Source organism: Siphateles boraxobius, unplaced genomic scaffold (assembly GCF_051911475.1).
Source record: "Siphateles boraxobius isolate OS27281-9 unplaced genomic scaffold, OSU_SipBor_1 6, whole genome shotgun sequence".
Lineage (NCBI taxonomy): Eukaryota > Metazoa > Chordata > Actinopteri > Cypriniformes > Leuciscidae > Siphateles > Siphateles boraxobius.
Window position 1 is genome coordinate 3,453,099 of NW_027509186.1, and position 15,758 is coordinate 3,468,856.

The 15,758-nt window shown below is 43.9% G+C and overlaps 12 non-coding genes across 12 annotated transcripts; 11 read left to right on the forward strand and 1 right to left on the reverse strand.

Annotated features, from left to right (window-relative positions):
* The first annotated feature begins 2,334 nt into the window (after nt 1-2,334).
* Nucleotides 2,335-2,407, forward strand: trnak-uuu (transfer RNA lysine (anticodon UUU)). The gene has a single exon. It is a non-coding gene; the product is annotated as a tRNA-Lys (tRNA).
* Nucleotides 2,408-2,527: 120 nt separating this feature from the next.
* Nucleotides 2,528-2,609, forward strand: trnas-aga (transfer RNA serine (anticodon AGA)). The gene has a single exon. It is a non-coding gene; the product is annotated as a tRNA-Ser (tRNA).
* A 638-nt stretch (nt 2,610-3,247) lies between these two features.
* On the forward strand, nt 3,248-3,320 carry trnak-uuu (transfer RNA lysine (anticodon UUU)). The gene has a single exon. It is a non-coding gene; the product is annotated as a tRNA-Lys (tRNA).
* A 122-nt stretch (nt 3,321-3,442) lies between these two features.
* trnas-aga (transfer RNA serine (anticodon AGA)) lies at nt 3,443-3,524 on the forward strand. Its single transcript has one exon. It is a non-coding gene; the product is annotated as a tRNA-Ser (tRNA).
* A 5,615-nt stretch (nt 3,525-9,139) lies between these two features.
* On the forward strand, nt 9,140-9,212 carry trnak-uuu (transfer RNA lysine (anticodon UUU)). The gene has a single exon. It is a non-coding gene; the product is annotated as a tRNA-Lys (tRNA).
* A 120-nt stretch (nt 9,213-9,332) lies between these two features.
* Nucleotides 9,333-9,414, forward strand: trnas-aga (transfer RNA serine (anticodon AGA)). The gene has a single exon. It is a non-coding gene; the product is annotated as a tRNA-Ser (tRNA).
* A 190-nt stretch (nt 9,415-9,604) lies between these two features.
* trnah-gug (transfer RNA histidin (anticodon GUG)) lies at nt 9,605-9,676 on the forward strand. Its single transcript has one exon. It is a non-coding gene; the product is annotated as a tRNA-His (tRNA).
* Nucleotides 9,677-10,316: 640 nt separating this feature from the next.
* Nucleotides 10,317-10,389, forward strand: trnak-uuu (transfer RNA lysine (anticodon UUU)). Its single transcript has one exon. It is a non-coding gene; the product is annotated as a tRNA-Lys (tRNA).
* A 1,164-nt stretch (nt 10,390-11,553) lies between these two features.
* On the forward strand, nt 11,554-11,626 carry trnak-uuu (transfer RNA lysine (anticodon UUU)). Its single transcript has one exon. It is a non-coding gene; the product is annotated as a tRNA-Lys (tRNA).
* A 120-nt stretch (nt 11,627-11,746) lies between these two features.
* Nucleotides 11,747-11,828, forward strand: trnas-aga (transfer RNA serine (anticodon AGA)). The gene has a single exon. It is a non-coding gene; the product is annotated as a tRNA-Ser (tRNA).
* Nucleotides 11,829-12,516: 688 nt separating this feature from the next.
* Nucleotides 12,517-12,598, forward strand: trnas-aga (transfer RNA serine (anticodon AGA)). The gene has a single exon. It is a non-coding gene; the product is annotated as a tRNA-Ser (tRNA).
* A 2,483-nt stretch (nt 12,599-15,081) lies between these two features.
* LOC143716806 (U6 spliceosomal RNA) lies at nt 15,082-15,184 on the reverse strand. The gene has a single exon (XR_013196261.1). It is a non-coding gene; the product is annotated as a U6 spliceosomal RNA (small nuclear RNA).
* Between the last annotated feature and the right edge of the window lie 574 nt (nt 15,185-15,758).

Genomic DNA, 15,758 nt, shown 5'->3' on the forward strand with positions numbered 1-15,758 from the left:
TTTGGCATGCTTACTCTGAGATTTTCCCATACTGGCTGTTTTCTGTTCCCTGTGGATTTCTCTTCAACGCGCGTTTTCTCTAATCTGTTTAGGCGTCCCCAACAGACCCGATTCTTTCTTTTAACCCAAATCGGTCGGGTTGCACTATTAGTGCCCTCCTAATTAAGGTTTACCAAAAACTGTTCTGGTTCCCCCTAATTAGCCTCAGTACCTAAAAACAATTTGCTCCGTCGTGGAACAACTAATTTTCAGGGTACCTATCTGTTTGAAATCTCTTGATCTGTTACAGTTCTCACTTAATCCCAGATTATTTATCTGCTTGAAATTTCTTGTTCTGTTACAGACCTCAATTAATCTCAGATCATTTTCCCTCGTATCTGTTTGAAATTTCTTGATCTATATAGATCTCAATTAATCTCAGATTACGTACCACAGAAACAGCCTTCAGCCAATATGGTTCAATTTCACTCTTCTCCCCAATTAAACTGAATTTAATTAACTTACCCAAAAGAAAATAAATTGAACTGTCTCTTACCAGAGATGCTTCTGTTGCCACCGGGTTCTTTCAATTGATTCCAGTGGAGTTTCTCCTGGCCCTGATAGCGGTCGGCCCCTCTCTCTGAAATTTACGAGGTAGAGCTGGAACTGCTCAGTCCAGGTGGCCAAACACCGTCCGCTCTCAGGTCCAGAAGGCACTTCCAAGGAATCCCACTCTGACACCAAAATTGTTGTGGCAAAAATTCATCTTAAACAAACATCACTGCGTAAGAGACACTCAGAGTCAAATTATATAAAATAGAAGTATTTATTCTTGCAAGAATAGGAGCAGTCTAATACACAGTTGTTACCCTGTGCAGAAGAGTGACACACCCCCAGACAGACTGAACTAGCTTTTATCTTAGTTTCAAGGCCTTCTTCCCCCCAGAGCCTTCCTCCCAGTAGTTTTCCATAGACGTCACTAGTTGGCCCACTAAGCTCCCCTGCACCAAATGGCCTTCTGACATCTAGGTCAGAGGTCCTTGTTCGTCTGTTCTCTGGAGTGTCTCCCCCTTCTGCCTCCCCAGGTACATAAACAGAATCTTCTCTCACTACAAGTGAGAGACACACATGTGACATTATTTGAATCATCTATATTTTACTAAAGATCAATGAATATCATTAAAATTGCCACCACAGCCTCTTTTTGTGGAGCGGTACGTTTTGTTGTTGAGTTCTTGCTGATCTACACTGGCCTCGGGCAGCGACGCTACAAGGCACCAAGCCAAACGACATGCCCCTTTCAGCCAGCTGAAACATGTGTAACATGTAACATATGGAAATCTGATCATATTTGGAGAAGTTGTGGCCATTTGAAGGTAGGCACTTAAAAAAGCTCAAAGATGAGAAAACGACCTCTAAAGATTGTGCAGTTCTCACCTGTCTCTGCTGCTGGGAGTGACAATAGGGCTCATATACATCTCATTTAGATAAGCCATACCCCCTGTGAAGCTCCCCCCTGTGCTTTACAGCTTTTTTTGCACTTCGAATGAGTGCACTTCTGCCGCACTAGGCGAAAAACAATTTTGCTGCCCCTCTATTTGCAACGTACCAGCAACAACACACAAATACCAATATGCCATATAGCCTACATATAACGCAAAACCAGCAACAACACACAAAGACCAATATGCCATATACATATAATGCAAAACCAGCAACAACACACAAAGACCAATATGCCATATACATATAATGCAAAACCAGCAACAACACACAAAGAACAATAAGCCATAGGCCTACATGTAACGCAAATAGTGTGCAACGCTCGTGTGCCCAAAATGTCAACAATTTTAAAGTTTACGCAGGAGGCAAATGCATGCTGGCATTTTTCTTTAAGCAGTCATGACAGGAATTTTCCAAATAATCACATTTCACCTCCTCAAATTACTGTTGCAAATCTCTTTACACCACTTTCTTATGTGCGTATACACACACAAATGAAATGTCCGCAAGCACATTATATCATCAGCAGGTTCACCATCTTAAATAACGACTAAAGAGCAAATGAAGCTTAACTTACATTTCAGAAACGCGCACGGCAGGCCTTCATCGCAGCAAAGGTATTAACGGCATCCTCTATTTCGATTCTCTGTGCCAATTCATGTTCTATGGAGATTGTTGCCAGTCCATTAACTCTGTTCCCTGTTCACAAAACGTTCCCCATTCAAAGCAATTGGGACGTTCTGAATCTTCGAAGAAGGAAACGCAATGCATTGGAGGACACTCTTTTTTCTGCGCCAATACGATTCATTTTGCTGTGGGTTCCCACGCAGCACGCACACTTCCCCAGCAAGAGCCCGGATAGCTCAGTCGGTAGAGCATCAGACTTTTAATCTGAGGGTCCAGGGTTCAAGTCCCTGTTCGGGCGAACGAGCCTCTTTTTGTGGAGCGGTACGTTTTGTTGTTGAGTTCATGCTGATCTACCCTGGCCTTGGGCAGCGACGCTGCAAGGCACCAAGCCAAACGACATGCCCCTTTCAGACAGCTTCTAGTCGTGGCCGAGTGGTTAAGGCGATGGACTAGAAATCCATTGGGGTCTCCCCGCGCAGGTTCGAATCGTGCCGACTACGTTAACAGCATGCGCCTGCTTTAGTTTGTAACCTTCTGGAGGCCTAGCTTAAACTTTATAAAAGGAAAAAAAGTCACTGTTACAGGATTACCCTTGAAAAGAGTCATGTTGGTAAGAAACAGTTTTGTCTGCAAGCTAAAGATGACAAGGCCCCTTTGTATTCAGGGGCCTGAAAACGAAACGCTCCTATTTATTTCGGAAGAATCTTGCTTCAGAGAGAATATGGTGCGTGTATATTTTCTAATCGCTAGGTGTCAGTACACTCGCTGGCTGTTACCTAGAGTGCCGCGGGCTTGCTATTTGCTACAAACAACTGCGCCTTTGACACAAGTTTACAATAACGATAGGAGCGCGGCAAGTCAACAGCATTGAAGCGTGTGAAGAGGCTTTCCAGACAAGTAGCAGTGAGTTTTTGTTCTTTTTCCTAGCATTATTTTCCTTTAATTACTATTATCATCAGTCTACTAGGCTGCATTCCCACTAATTAGCAAATATATTTTGACATAGCAGACGTTTTGACGGCCATTCTGAATCTTCGAAGAAGGAAACGCAACGCATTGGAGGACACTCTTTTTTCTGCGCCAATACGATTCATTTTGCTGTGCGTTCCCACGCAGCACGCTCGCTTCTCGAGCAAGAGCCCGGATAGCTCAGTCGGTAGAGCATCAGACTTTTAATCTGAGGGTCCAGGGTTCAAGTCCCTGTTCAGGCGAACAAGCCTCATTTTGTGGAGCGGTACGTTTTGTTGTTGAGTTCTTGCTGATCTACACTGGCCTCGGGCAGCGACGCTGCAAGGCACCAATCCACAAACGACGTGCCCCTTTCAGCCAGCCTGTAGTCGTGGCCGAGTGGTTAAGGCGATGGACTAGAAATCCATTGGGGTCTCCCCGCACAGGTTCGAATCCTGCCGACTACGTTGACAGCATGAGCCTGCTTTAGTTTGTAACCTTCTGGAGGCCTAGCTTAAACTTTATAAAAGGAAAAAAAGTCACTGTTACAGTATTACCCTTGAATAGAGTCATGTTGGTAAGAAACAGTTTTGTCTGCAAGCTAAAGATGACAAGGCCCCTTTGTATTCAGGGACACGTCAGGTAGACCGGTAGCTCGCCGCGATTGTATAGTGGTTAGTACTCTGCGTTGTGGCCGCAGCAACCCCGGTTCGAATCCGGGTCACGGCAAGATTTTCTGGGTGCCATTGAAATTGAGCTCCATGTCACCACCCCGTCCTTCAGACTTCTCTTTTTGTGCACGGCGCGTGCCCTTGATGTGCTCTGGATGTTCGAGTGAATTGAAACTGGGACCTTCTTTGAAAGCACGAGCTCTCAGGTTCGAACCCTTAGAGAAAAGACTGAAAACGAAACGCTCCTATTTATCACAGATCAAAGCTAGCACGAGCGCACCACCAGCGCGGCAGAACTGGGCCAACAAGAAGAAGAAAGTGTATCAGGGAAAGTGGAAATGTGGACTGTGCGAAAGCAACGAACATGACTTTGTCAGATGCACGAAGTGCAGAGTATGCAAGGGCGATGGACACTGGGCGAAGGATTGTCCGGAGGCGCGGAAGGCGGATTGACTACAGAGGAACGGAGAACAGGAGAGGGGAGGGCGAGCGACAGGCATTCAACCGACTGCGAGAAAGGGAAGTGAAAATTTTTTAACACACACACACAACACGCACACATACACTGATGTACATAATGCTTCTTGCAACGAAGAAAATGCTAGCAAACCTTAATGTGTGAGTGATGAAAATTTGAATAACGCTGTTTCTGCTGAATGTCTGAGAATGTATAAAGGTTCAGGATTTTTAAGACTACCGAGATATCCACTGTTAGTTGACGGTACAATGATAGAGTTTCTCGTGGACTCGGGTGTAGCCCGGTCCACAATAAGGCCATATGACTTGCCATGCAAACCAAGATTTAACGATGTGGTGTTGGAAAGCACGTCAGCGTCAGGGCATGAAATTTCAGAAAATTTCACTGTGCCGTTACAATGCGAGACGGAGGGGGGCAAAGCATTGAAACATGAGTTTTTGTGCTCTGAAACCTGTCCGGCTCCATTGTTGGCAAGAGATTTAATGTGTGAATTAAATTTGAAACTCACTGCGGGCCCGATGGGTATTGTTATTGAGGAAGAACAGCATATGTGTTGTGCAAAATTTGAGCCACAATGGGCATACGAGTGGCAGGTAAAAGATTCTGATTGGGCAAAAATGATTTTGAACATGGCAAAAGATCGAACAGTATCAGATAACACAGAAAATATGATGCCTGACAAATTGCATTGCACGTCACATGTTGTCTTTGAGCGTGAACCTCAGTTTGAGGAAGAGTGGTTTAACGAGACAGAAGATGAGAAAATGAAGTTTGATAAAATGTTCTGGAATGAGAATGTGTGTGCGCTTTCAGCTTGCCTGTCAGAAAAACAAATGAAGTTGTATTTGATAACAGGAATGTCGGCGCCTCACTTATCAGTAACCAAGGGCACAGATTGGGCTGAAAAGGGAGACGGGGTGCAGAAGAGTGACAGTGTAGGGGCATTCATGCTGCCATGTGATTTTGAGGTTGATGTACACAGAGCTGTGACTGCTATTGTTCAGAGTGTAATGGAGAAGTATGATCACGGAGCTATTTCTGCCACAGATATTCATCCTATCCTGGCAGAAATACCTTCAGCATTGTGGGCGAAACACAAGTATGATGTTGGATTGATTAAAAATTGTGAACCAGTGGTAATCACCCCAAAGTCTGATTACAGGCCGTGTCAACCGCAATGTCCCCTGAAAAAGGAGGCATTGCGAGGGATCCGGCCAGTTTTTGAATCTCTCCTGAAAGAGAAAGTCATCATCCCGTGTCATGATTCTCCAGTACGAACACCCATTTTCCCAGTAAAAAAGGCAACAGCTAATCAGAATGACATGGTTCAGTGGCGTTTTGTGCAGGATTTAATTTCAGTTAATGAAGCTGTTATCGCGAGAGCGCCACGGGTCCCGAACCCGTACACGATTTTGTCACAGATTCCGCAAGATGCAACATACTTCACTGTGGTTGATTTTTTAGCGTCCCAGTGGCAAAAGAAAGTCAGTTCTGGTTTGCGTTTGATTTTGACAACAAACCGTATACTTTCACCCGTTTGTGCCAAGGTTTTTCTGAGTCCCCAACTATTTATAATGAGGCTCTCAAACGAAGCCTCGAACCGTTAATTTTGTCGAACGGAACAGCGCTGTTACAATATGTGGACGATCTGTTGATTTGTGCACGAGATGAGGCTGTGTGTGTGGCTGACAGTGTGTCTCTCCTGAAGCATTTGGAAAGGGAGGGGCACAAGGTCAGTCTGGCTAAGCTGCAGTTTGTGAAGCAGAAAATAACTTTTTTGGGTCACACGATCACACCAAACAGTAAAGCTCTCTCTGAAAAACGAGTTAAAGCGATCAAAGATGTACCAAGATCAGTAACAAAGAAACAATTGTTGTCATTTTTGGGAATGTGTGCATATTGTCGAACGTGTATTCCAAATTATGCACTGTTGGAAAAGCCCTTGAGAGCCCTGACAGCAGGGAAAGGGCTGAGATCATGTGACAAGATTGATTGGCCAGCAGAAGCACAGGAAGCTTTTGAAACTTTGAAAATGCAATTGGCTCAGGCTCCAGCGTTGGGCCTTCCAGCAGTTGACAAACCATTTATACAGATGGTAGATGAAAAATACGGCTTTATGAGTTCAGTGCTCTTGCAAATCCATGGTGACAGACTAAGACCAGTAGCATATTTTTCAATGAAACTTGATGCAGTTGCAGCAGGTCTGCCACTCTGCCTGAGGGCTGTGGCAGCTGCTGAGCTGGCTGTGCTGGCTTCAAGAGAATTTGTGGGGTATTCTGATTTGACTATGATGGTCCCACACGCAGTTACCATGATTTTGCAAGAACAGAAAACATCACACTTATCTTCAGCCAGATGGTTGAGATACCATACAATTTTGCTCGATATGCCGAACATAACTGTGAAAAGATGCACAACTTTGAATCCTGCCACACATCTGCCAACAGAAGATGATGGGGAGGAACATCACTGTTGTCTTTCTGTTTTGGAGCAGGTGTGTACTCCACGTCCAGACCTGTTGGACACACCTTTGGAGAATTGTGATAATGTCCTCTTTGTGGATGGATCGGCATCCAAAGATCCACAAACAGGCCTGAATAAGGTTGGTTTTGCGGTGACCACTGAATTTGAAGTTGTAAAATCTGGCAAATTGCCATCAACTTATTCAGCTCAGGCAGCTGAATTGGTTGCACTGACATAAGCGTGTAAATTAATGGCAGACAAATGTGTGACGATTTACACAGACTCGCGTTATGCTTTCGGGATTACACATGATTTCGGAGCAATTTGGAAGCACAGGAATTTTTTGAAGTCGGATGGACATCCGATATTGAACGCTTCACTGGTCTCTAAGCTTTTGGAGGCCATTCTTTTGCCAGACAAGGTTGCAGTCTGTAAATGCGAAGCGCACTCTAACGATAAAAGCTTTATTTCCACAGGAAACGCGAGAGCCGACGCGGCAGCGAAGGCCGCGGCAGCGCAGGAGACAAAAGAAACGACGTGTACTTTGGTATCTGTGCCTAACCCTGACATTTCTCCTTGTTTAGAAAGCATGCAGACTTTTTCCACAGGAGCAGAAAAACAGAAATGGAGGTCGTCTGGCTGCAGCCTCCAGGGGGGTGTATGGATGAGTGATGGCATTCCTTGTTTACCCAAACACTTCTTTCAGCATTACGCTAAGTTGACACATGGGTTAGACCACGTGTCCAAGGGGAGTATGGTAATGCAGATGAAAGATTTATGGTATACTAAAGGATTTACAGCCTTTGCTGAAAATTTTTGCAAAAGGTGTGTCACTTGTAACACACACAATGTGACTTGAATTTGCATTTATTATTACTATTATTGCAATGTTTGATTAATCAGTTATCATAGTATGATAAACAGAGAGGAGTTGTTATGGAATTTTCCATCTATTACCCTTCTTTCAGTGATTCCTAATTATGGTCTCATCTGTTTTCTCACTTGTAGTGAGAGGGGGGCTTGTGTGATAATTTACTGTGGTTGGTGGTCAGTGGAGGTAAGGAAAAGCAGATGGTCAAGGGGTCATCTTGAGTGCGTTTGTACTTTATAGCCTAAAGGGTTAAGGGGGCATTTACCTCTCAGGGCCAGGGAGGAAGAGAGAATACAAAGTATACCTCTCTCCCTGAGGGGAGGGCAGAAATAAGGCCTTGGAGAACATGAGATATAAAAAAGACAGACACTGCTTCTCCTTATCTCTCCTCACTGACTCACAAATGTGTATTGGTGACGAGGATCTCTCTTGCAAGAGAATAAATACTTTATAAACTATCAATTTGGACTCAGAGTGTCTCTTACTCAGTGATGATGTTTGTTTGATGATAAAAAAAGCCACAACAGCACCAAGCCAAACGACATGCCCCTTTCAGCCAGCTGAAACATGTGCAACATGTAACATGTGGAAATCTGATTATATTTGGAGAAGTTGTGGCCATTTGAAGGTAGGCACTTAAAAAAGCTCAAAGATGAGAAAACGACCTCTAAAGATTGTGCAGTTCTCACCTATCTCTGCTGCTGGGAGTGACAATAGGGCTCATATACATCTCATTTAGATAAGCCATACCCCCTGTGAAGCTCCCCCCTGTGCTTTACAGCTTTTTTTGCACTTCGAATGAGTGCACTTCTGCCGCACTAGGCGAAAAACAATTGTGCTGCCCCTCTATTTGCAACGTACCAGCAACAACACACAAATACCAATATGCCATATAGCCTACATATAACGCAAAACCAGCAACAACACACAAAGACCAATATGCCATATACATATAACGCAAAACCAGCAACAACACACAAAGACCAATATGCCATATACATATAATGCAAAACCAGCAACAACACACAAAGACCATAGGCCTACATATAACGCAAATAGTGCGCAACGCTCGTGAGCCCAAAATGTCAACAATTTTAAAGTTTATGCAGGAGGCAAATGCCTGCTGGCATTTTTCTTTAAGCAGTCATGACAGGAATTTTCCAAATAATCACATTTCACCTCCTCAAATTACTGTTGCAAATCTCTTTACACCACTTTCTTATGTGCACATACACACACAAATGAAATGTCCGCAAGCACATTATATCATCAGTAGGTTCACCATCTTAAATAACGACTAAAGAGCAAATGAAGCTTAACTTACATTTCAGAAACGCGCACGGCAGGCCTTCATCGCAGCAAAGGTATTAACTGCATCCTCTATTTCGATTCTCTGTGCCAATTCATGTTCTATGGAGATTGTTGCCAGTCCATTAACTCTGTTCCCTGTTCACAAAACGTTCCCCATTCAAAGCAATTGGGACGTTCTGAATCTTCGAAGAAGGAAACGCAATGCATTGGAGGACACTCTTTTTTCTGCGCCAATACGATTCATTTTGCTGTGCGTTCCCACGCAGCACGCTCGCTTCTCGAGCAAGAGCCCGGATAGCTCAGTCGGTAGAGCATCAGACTTTTAATCTGAGGGTCCAGGGTTCAAGTCCCTGTTCGGGTGAATGAGCCTCTTTTTGTGGAGCGGTACGTTTTGTTGTTGAGCTCTTGCTGATCTACCCTGGCCTTGGGCAGCGACGCTGCAAGGCACCAAGCCAAACGACATGCCCCTTTCAGACAGCTTCTAGTCGTGGCCGAGTGGTTAAGGCGATGGACTAGAAATCCATTGGGGTCTCCCCGCGCAGGTTCGAATCGTGCCGACTACGTTAACAGCATGCGCCTGCTTTAGTTTGTAACCTTCTGGAGGCCTAGCTTAAACTTTATAAAAGGAAAAAAAGTCACTGTTACAGGATTACCCTTGAAAAGAGTCATGTTGGTAAGAAACAGTTTTGTCTGCAAGCTAAAGATGACAAGGCCCCTTTGTATTCAGGGACACGTCGGGTAGTCCTGTAGCTCGCCGTGATCGTATAGTGGTTAGTACTCTGCGTTGTGGCCGCAGCAACCCCGGTTCGAATCCGGGTCACGGCAAGGTTTTCTGGGTGCCATTGAAATTGAGCTCCATGTCACCACCCCGTCCTTCAGACTTCTCTTTTTGTGCACGGCGCGTGCCCTTGATGTGCTCTGGATGTTCGAGTGAATTGAAACTGGGACATTCTTTGAAAGCACGAGCTCTCAGGTTCGAACCCTTTGAGAAAAGACTGAAAACGAAACGCTCCTATTTATTTCGGAAGAATCTTGCTTCAGAGAGAATATGGTGCGTGTATATTTTCTAATCGCTAGGTGTCAGTACACTCGCTGACTGTTACCTAGAGTGCCGCGGGCTTGCTATTTGCTACAAACAACTGCGCCTTTGACACAAGTTTACAATAACGATAAGAGCGCGGCAAGTCAACAGCATTGAAGCGTGTGAAGAGGCTTTCCAGACAAGTAGCAGTGAGTTTTTGTTCTTTTTCCTAACATTATTTTCCTTTAATTACTATTATCATCAGTCTACTAGGCTGCATTCCCACTAATTAGCAAATATATTTTGACATAGCAGACGTTTTGACGGCCATTCTGAATCTTCGAAGAAGGAAACGCAACGCATTGGAGGACACTCTTTTTTCTGCGCCAATACGATTCATTTTGCTGTGCGTTCCTACGCAGCACGCACGCTTCTCGAGCAAGAGCCCGGATAGCTCAGTCGGTAGAGCATCAGACTTTTAATCTGAGGATCCAGGGTTCAAGTCCCTGTTCGGGTGAATGAGCCTCTTTTTGTGGAGCGGTACGTTTTGTTGTTGAGTTCTTGCTGATCTACACTGGCCTCGGGCAGCGACGCTACAAGGCACCAAGCCAAACGACATGCCCCTTTCAGCCAGCTGAAACATGTGTAACATGTAACATGTGGAAATCTGATCATATTTGGAGAAGTTGTCGCCATTTGAAGGTAGGCACTTAAAAAAGCTCAAAGATGAGAAAACGACCTCTAAAGATTGTGCAGTTCTCACCTGTCTCTGCTGCTGGGAGTGACAATAGGGCTCATATATATCTCATTTAGATAAGCCATACCCCCTGTGAAGCTCCCTCCTGTGCTTTACAGCTTTTTTTGCACTTCGAATGAGTGCACTTCTGCCGCACTAGGCGAAAAACAATTGGGTTGCCCCTCTATTTGCAACGTACCAGCAACAACACACAAATACCAATATGCCATATAGCCTACATATAACGCAAAACCAGCAACAACACACAAAGACCAATATGCCATATACATATAACGCAAAACCAGCAACAACACACAAAGACCAATATGCCATATACATATAATGCAAAACCAGCAACAACACACAAAGACCAATAAGCCATAGGCCTACATATAACGCAAATAGTGCGCAACGCTCGTGTGCCCAAAATGTCATCAATTTTAAAGTTTATGCAGGAGGCAAATGCCTGCTGGCATTTTTCTTTAAGCAGTCATGACAGGAATTTTCCAAATAATCACATTTCACCTCCTCAAATTACTGTTGCAAATCTCTTTACACCACTTTCTTATGTGCGTATACAGACACAAATGAAATGTCCGCAAGCACATTATATCATCAGTAGGTTCACCATCTTAAATAACGACTAAAGAGCAAATGAAGCTTAACTTACATTTCAGAAACGCGCACGGCAGGCCTTCATCGCAGCAAAGGTCTTAACTGCATCCTCTATTTCGATTCTCTGTGCCAATTCATGTTCTATGGAGATTGTTGCCAGTCCATTAACTCTGTTCCCTGTTCACAAAACGTTCCCCATTCAAAGCAATTGGGACGTTCTGAATCTTCGAAGAAGGAAACGCAATGCATTGGAGGACACTCTTTTTTCTGCGCCAATACGATTCATTTTGCTGTGCGTTCCGACGCAGCACGCACGCCTGCCCAGCAAGAGCCCGGATAGCTCAGTCGGTAGAGCATCAGACTTTTAATCTGAGGGTCCAGGGTTCAAGTCCCTGTTCGGGCGAACGAGCCTGTTTTTATGGAGCGGTACGTTTTGTTGTTGAGTTCATGCTGATCTACACTGGCCTCGGGCAGCGACGCTACAAGGCACCAAGGCAAACGACATGCCCCTTTCAGCCAGCTTGTAGTCGTGGCCGAGTGGTTAAGGCGATGGACTAGAAATCCATTGGGGTCTCCCCGCGCAGGTTCGAATCCTGCCGACTACGTTGACAGCATGCGCCTGCTTTAGTTTGTAACCTTCTGGAGGCCTAGCTTAAACTTTATAAAAGGAAAAAAAGTCACTGTTACAGGATTACCCTTGAAAAGAGTCATGTTGGTAAGAAACAGTTTTGTCTGCAAGCTAAATATGACAAGGCCCCTTTGTATTCAGGGACACGTCGGGTAGTCCTGTAGCTCGCCGTGATCGTATAGTGGTTAGTACTCTGCGTTGTGGCCGCAGCGAATCCGGGTCACGGCAATATTTTCTGGGTGCCATTGAAATTGAGCTCCATGTCACCACCTCTCCTCACCCCGTCCTTAGGACTTCTCTGTTTGTGCACGTCGCGTGCCCTTGATGTGCTCTGGATCTTCGAGTGAATTGAAACTGGGACCTTCTTTGAAAGCACGAGTTCTCAGGTTCGAACCCTTAGAGAAAAGACTGGAAACGAAACGCTCCTATTTATTTCGGAAGAATCTTGCTTCAGAGAGAATATGGTGCGTGTATATTTTCTAATCGCTAGGTGTCAGTACACTCGCTGGCTGTTACCTAGAGTGCCGCGGGCTTGCTATTTGCTACAAACAACTGCGCCTTTGACACAACGTTTTGTTGTTGAGTTCTTGCTGATCTACACTGGCCTCGGGCAGCAACGCTGCAAGCCACCAATCCACAAACGACGTGCCCCTTTCAGCCAGCTTGTAGTCGTGGCCGAGTGGTTAAGGCGATGGACTAGAAATCCATTGGGGTCTCCCCGCGTAGGTTCGAATGCTGCTGACTACGTTGACAGAATGCGCCAGCTTTAGTTTGTAACCTTCTGGAGGCCTAGCTTAAACTTTATGGGGCGGTTTCCCGGACAGGGTTTAAATTAAGCCTGGAGTAGGCCTTAATCTAGAATAGTTAATCGTGTCTTAAAAAATGGCTTTCTGTAACACAGATTAAGTACAGATTAGTTACACCTGGACTATGGAGCCCTGAACTAAAATAAACCAGATTAATTTAAAACCAACTGTACTAATCTGAATTAGCATGACAGAGGTAGCCTATAAAACATGGAATGAACCAAGAAAAGCTAAAAATTGCATGGAACTGAGAAGCAAATACAAGGAAAAAATGGCATCAGAAACATTTTTTTACTAAACAAGATAAAATTATTTTTAAGCAAGCTAAATAAACATCAGATATGGAACAGCACACATCAGCTATGGAAGAAAAGAAAAGAAATGCCTGGAAGTCTGTTTGTAATTAATTATATATATATACAATTAATTACAAACAGACTTCCAGGCATTTCTTTTGAAATTGAACCATTTGAACTCACTCTCGTGCTTTCCCTCGACCCCCACTCCCTCCCACTCGTGGTGAGATCTCCCAAACTCACACAAGAATCTAAATACTTTATATAGGCCTACACGAAGTGAATGCCTGCAATCATTCAGTCATTGACGAATGCACAAAATGTGCAAATTAATAAAAACATTATGAACATTACGAAACGATACACAATTGTAGTTTAAGTTCGCGCTGAAACTATATTTACCTTATAATATATATATATAACCCATTAAACCTGCTGAGAAACGAGGAGGGAACCTCTGAGTGAACTAAAACGAGCAGTTCCACGCGCATGCCCGGGAAACTCATGAATATTCATGTAGGCTCCGCCCACTGCCTCTACAGATGCACAAGTCAGTTTTGCTCCACATTTAACGAGATATATGGTGCAAAAGGGAGAGCGTGCGAAACTTGTCACTTGAAAGATTCGTAACATCTTTAGTTGATTGGAACTTCATAATTATTGCCCTGATGGTCAAAATGGGGATTTTCAATTCTTTAGCTATTTTCTTAAAGCCACTTTCCATTTTGTGATGCTCAACAATCTTTTAATGCACATCAGAACTATATTCTTTGGTTTCACTCATTGTGGTGGATGATTGAGGGAATTTGGCCTTTGTGTTTCCTCATATTTAAACTCCTGTGAAACAAGAAGTCATTCTTGAAAAGTCAAGAAGACATTTTTATGTTCCTAGTCACCCTGGTGTGCTAAAAAAATGGTAAATATTAATGGAAATATACTTCAGAAATATTTCACTCGTAAAAAAATTCTAGGGGTGCCAATAATTGTGGCCAACGTGCTTTGGAGAAAAACATTTATTTCATAATGCGATTTCCCCCCCACTTTCAATTATTTTACTTCAATGAAAGGTTAGATTTTTGCAATTTGTTTTAAATGGAAGATCAAAAGAAAATTTTTGATCATATTTACCAGGGGTGCCATTAATTCTGACCACAACTGTATATATATACTAGTAATACATGTGTCTTCTTTGAAACACATTGTTAATCTGAAGTTAAACCTGCCTCCTGGTAGGTTTAATTTAAGACTCAATTTAGTCTTGGGGTAACTCTAATCTTCCTCCAGGAAATCAGTTTATTAAACTCTGGACTAAACTAAATCTAGGACTATTTAAAGCCATGACAGAGAAAGCAGATTTCTGTTAAACTGGTTTAAAGGGCCATTTTAGTCTAGCACTAGGCTTAATGTCTGTCCGGGAAACCGCCCCATAAAAAGGAAAAAAAGTCACTGTTACATGATTACCCTTGAAAAGACTTATGTTGGTAAGAAACAGTTTTGTCTGCAAGCTAAAGATGACAACGCCCCTTTGTATTCAGGGACACGTCGGGTAGACCGGTAGCTCGCTGTGATCGTATAGTGGTTAGTACTCTGCGTTGTGGCCGCAGCAACCCTGGTTGGAATCCGGGTCACGGCAAGATTTTCTGGGTGCCATTGAAATTGAGCTCCATGTCACCACCTCTCCTCACCCCGTCCTTCAGACTTGTCTTTTTGTGCACAGCGCGTGCCCTTGATGTGCTCTGGATGTTCGAGTGAATTGAAACTGGGACCTTCTTTGAAAGCACAAGCTCTCAGGTTCGAACCCTTAGAGAAAAGACTGAAAACGAAACGCTCCTATTTATTTCGGAAGAATCTTGCTTCAGAGAGAATATGGTGCGTGTATATGGTTGGAGATATTGCCTTTGTGGTCAAACCCTGTTCCTCAACGGCATCTGCTGAAGAAAGGGAGTGGACACACTCGTCGATGGCCCCAGAGTACAAGCATTAAAAAAAAGAGTTGGCAGGAAAACTGAGAGTGCGCTATAGACATTGGAGATGCACCAGTTCTTGACACAAGAGAACAAGAATGAAAACAAAGAGTGGCAGGAGGGGATGAATCAAGTCCAGTGATGCAGGCTTTGATCACAGCTGCAAAAATATGGAGCGCTTCACGGATTTGCGTGTCATCCTTTCGCAGGGGCCATGCTAATCTTCTCTGTATCGATCCAATCTTAGTATATGTGCTGCCTTAGCAAGTAAAGGTTTGGTGCCCAGCTCAATGCATATTTACACCTCGGGTTCCAGCGAGCTATCACCAAGGTGGTATGGCCCAGCGAGCCATCTCGCCTCTGCATACCTTTGCTTGACACAATGATTGATGCAAAAGCTCAATCAGTTTAGGAATAGGACATCTTAAAGCTTTAGGGTTCATAAATGGCCAATTCCACCATGATGTAAGAGAGCATCTACTGAAAGAATGGGGTGGGCAGACTTATGGATGGTACCAAAATACAAGCTCTGAATGGGCTGTGTCCTCCAGGTTTTCGAGAAAAATCGAGTTGGCAGAAAAACGGAAAGTGCATAGCCGTTTGCGCCACCGTTGCATGCACTCGATGTAACTGGACACGAAACACAGCAGGAGGAATTAATCCTCTGGAGACTTTGAGGTAGAGGCCCTCTGACACAGGTTGGAAACAAAACCTTGAAGGACTTCACAGATTTTTTTATTTGATTTATTCTTTGATTTTTTCTCTAAATCGGTCTCCTTTCAGCATAGGCGCTGCCTTAACAAGCAAAAAGGCACAGATAATTTGAGGCATATTCAGACCT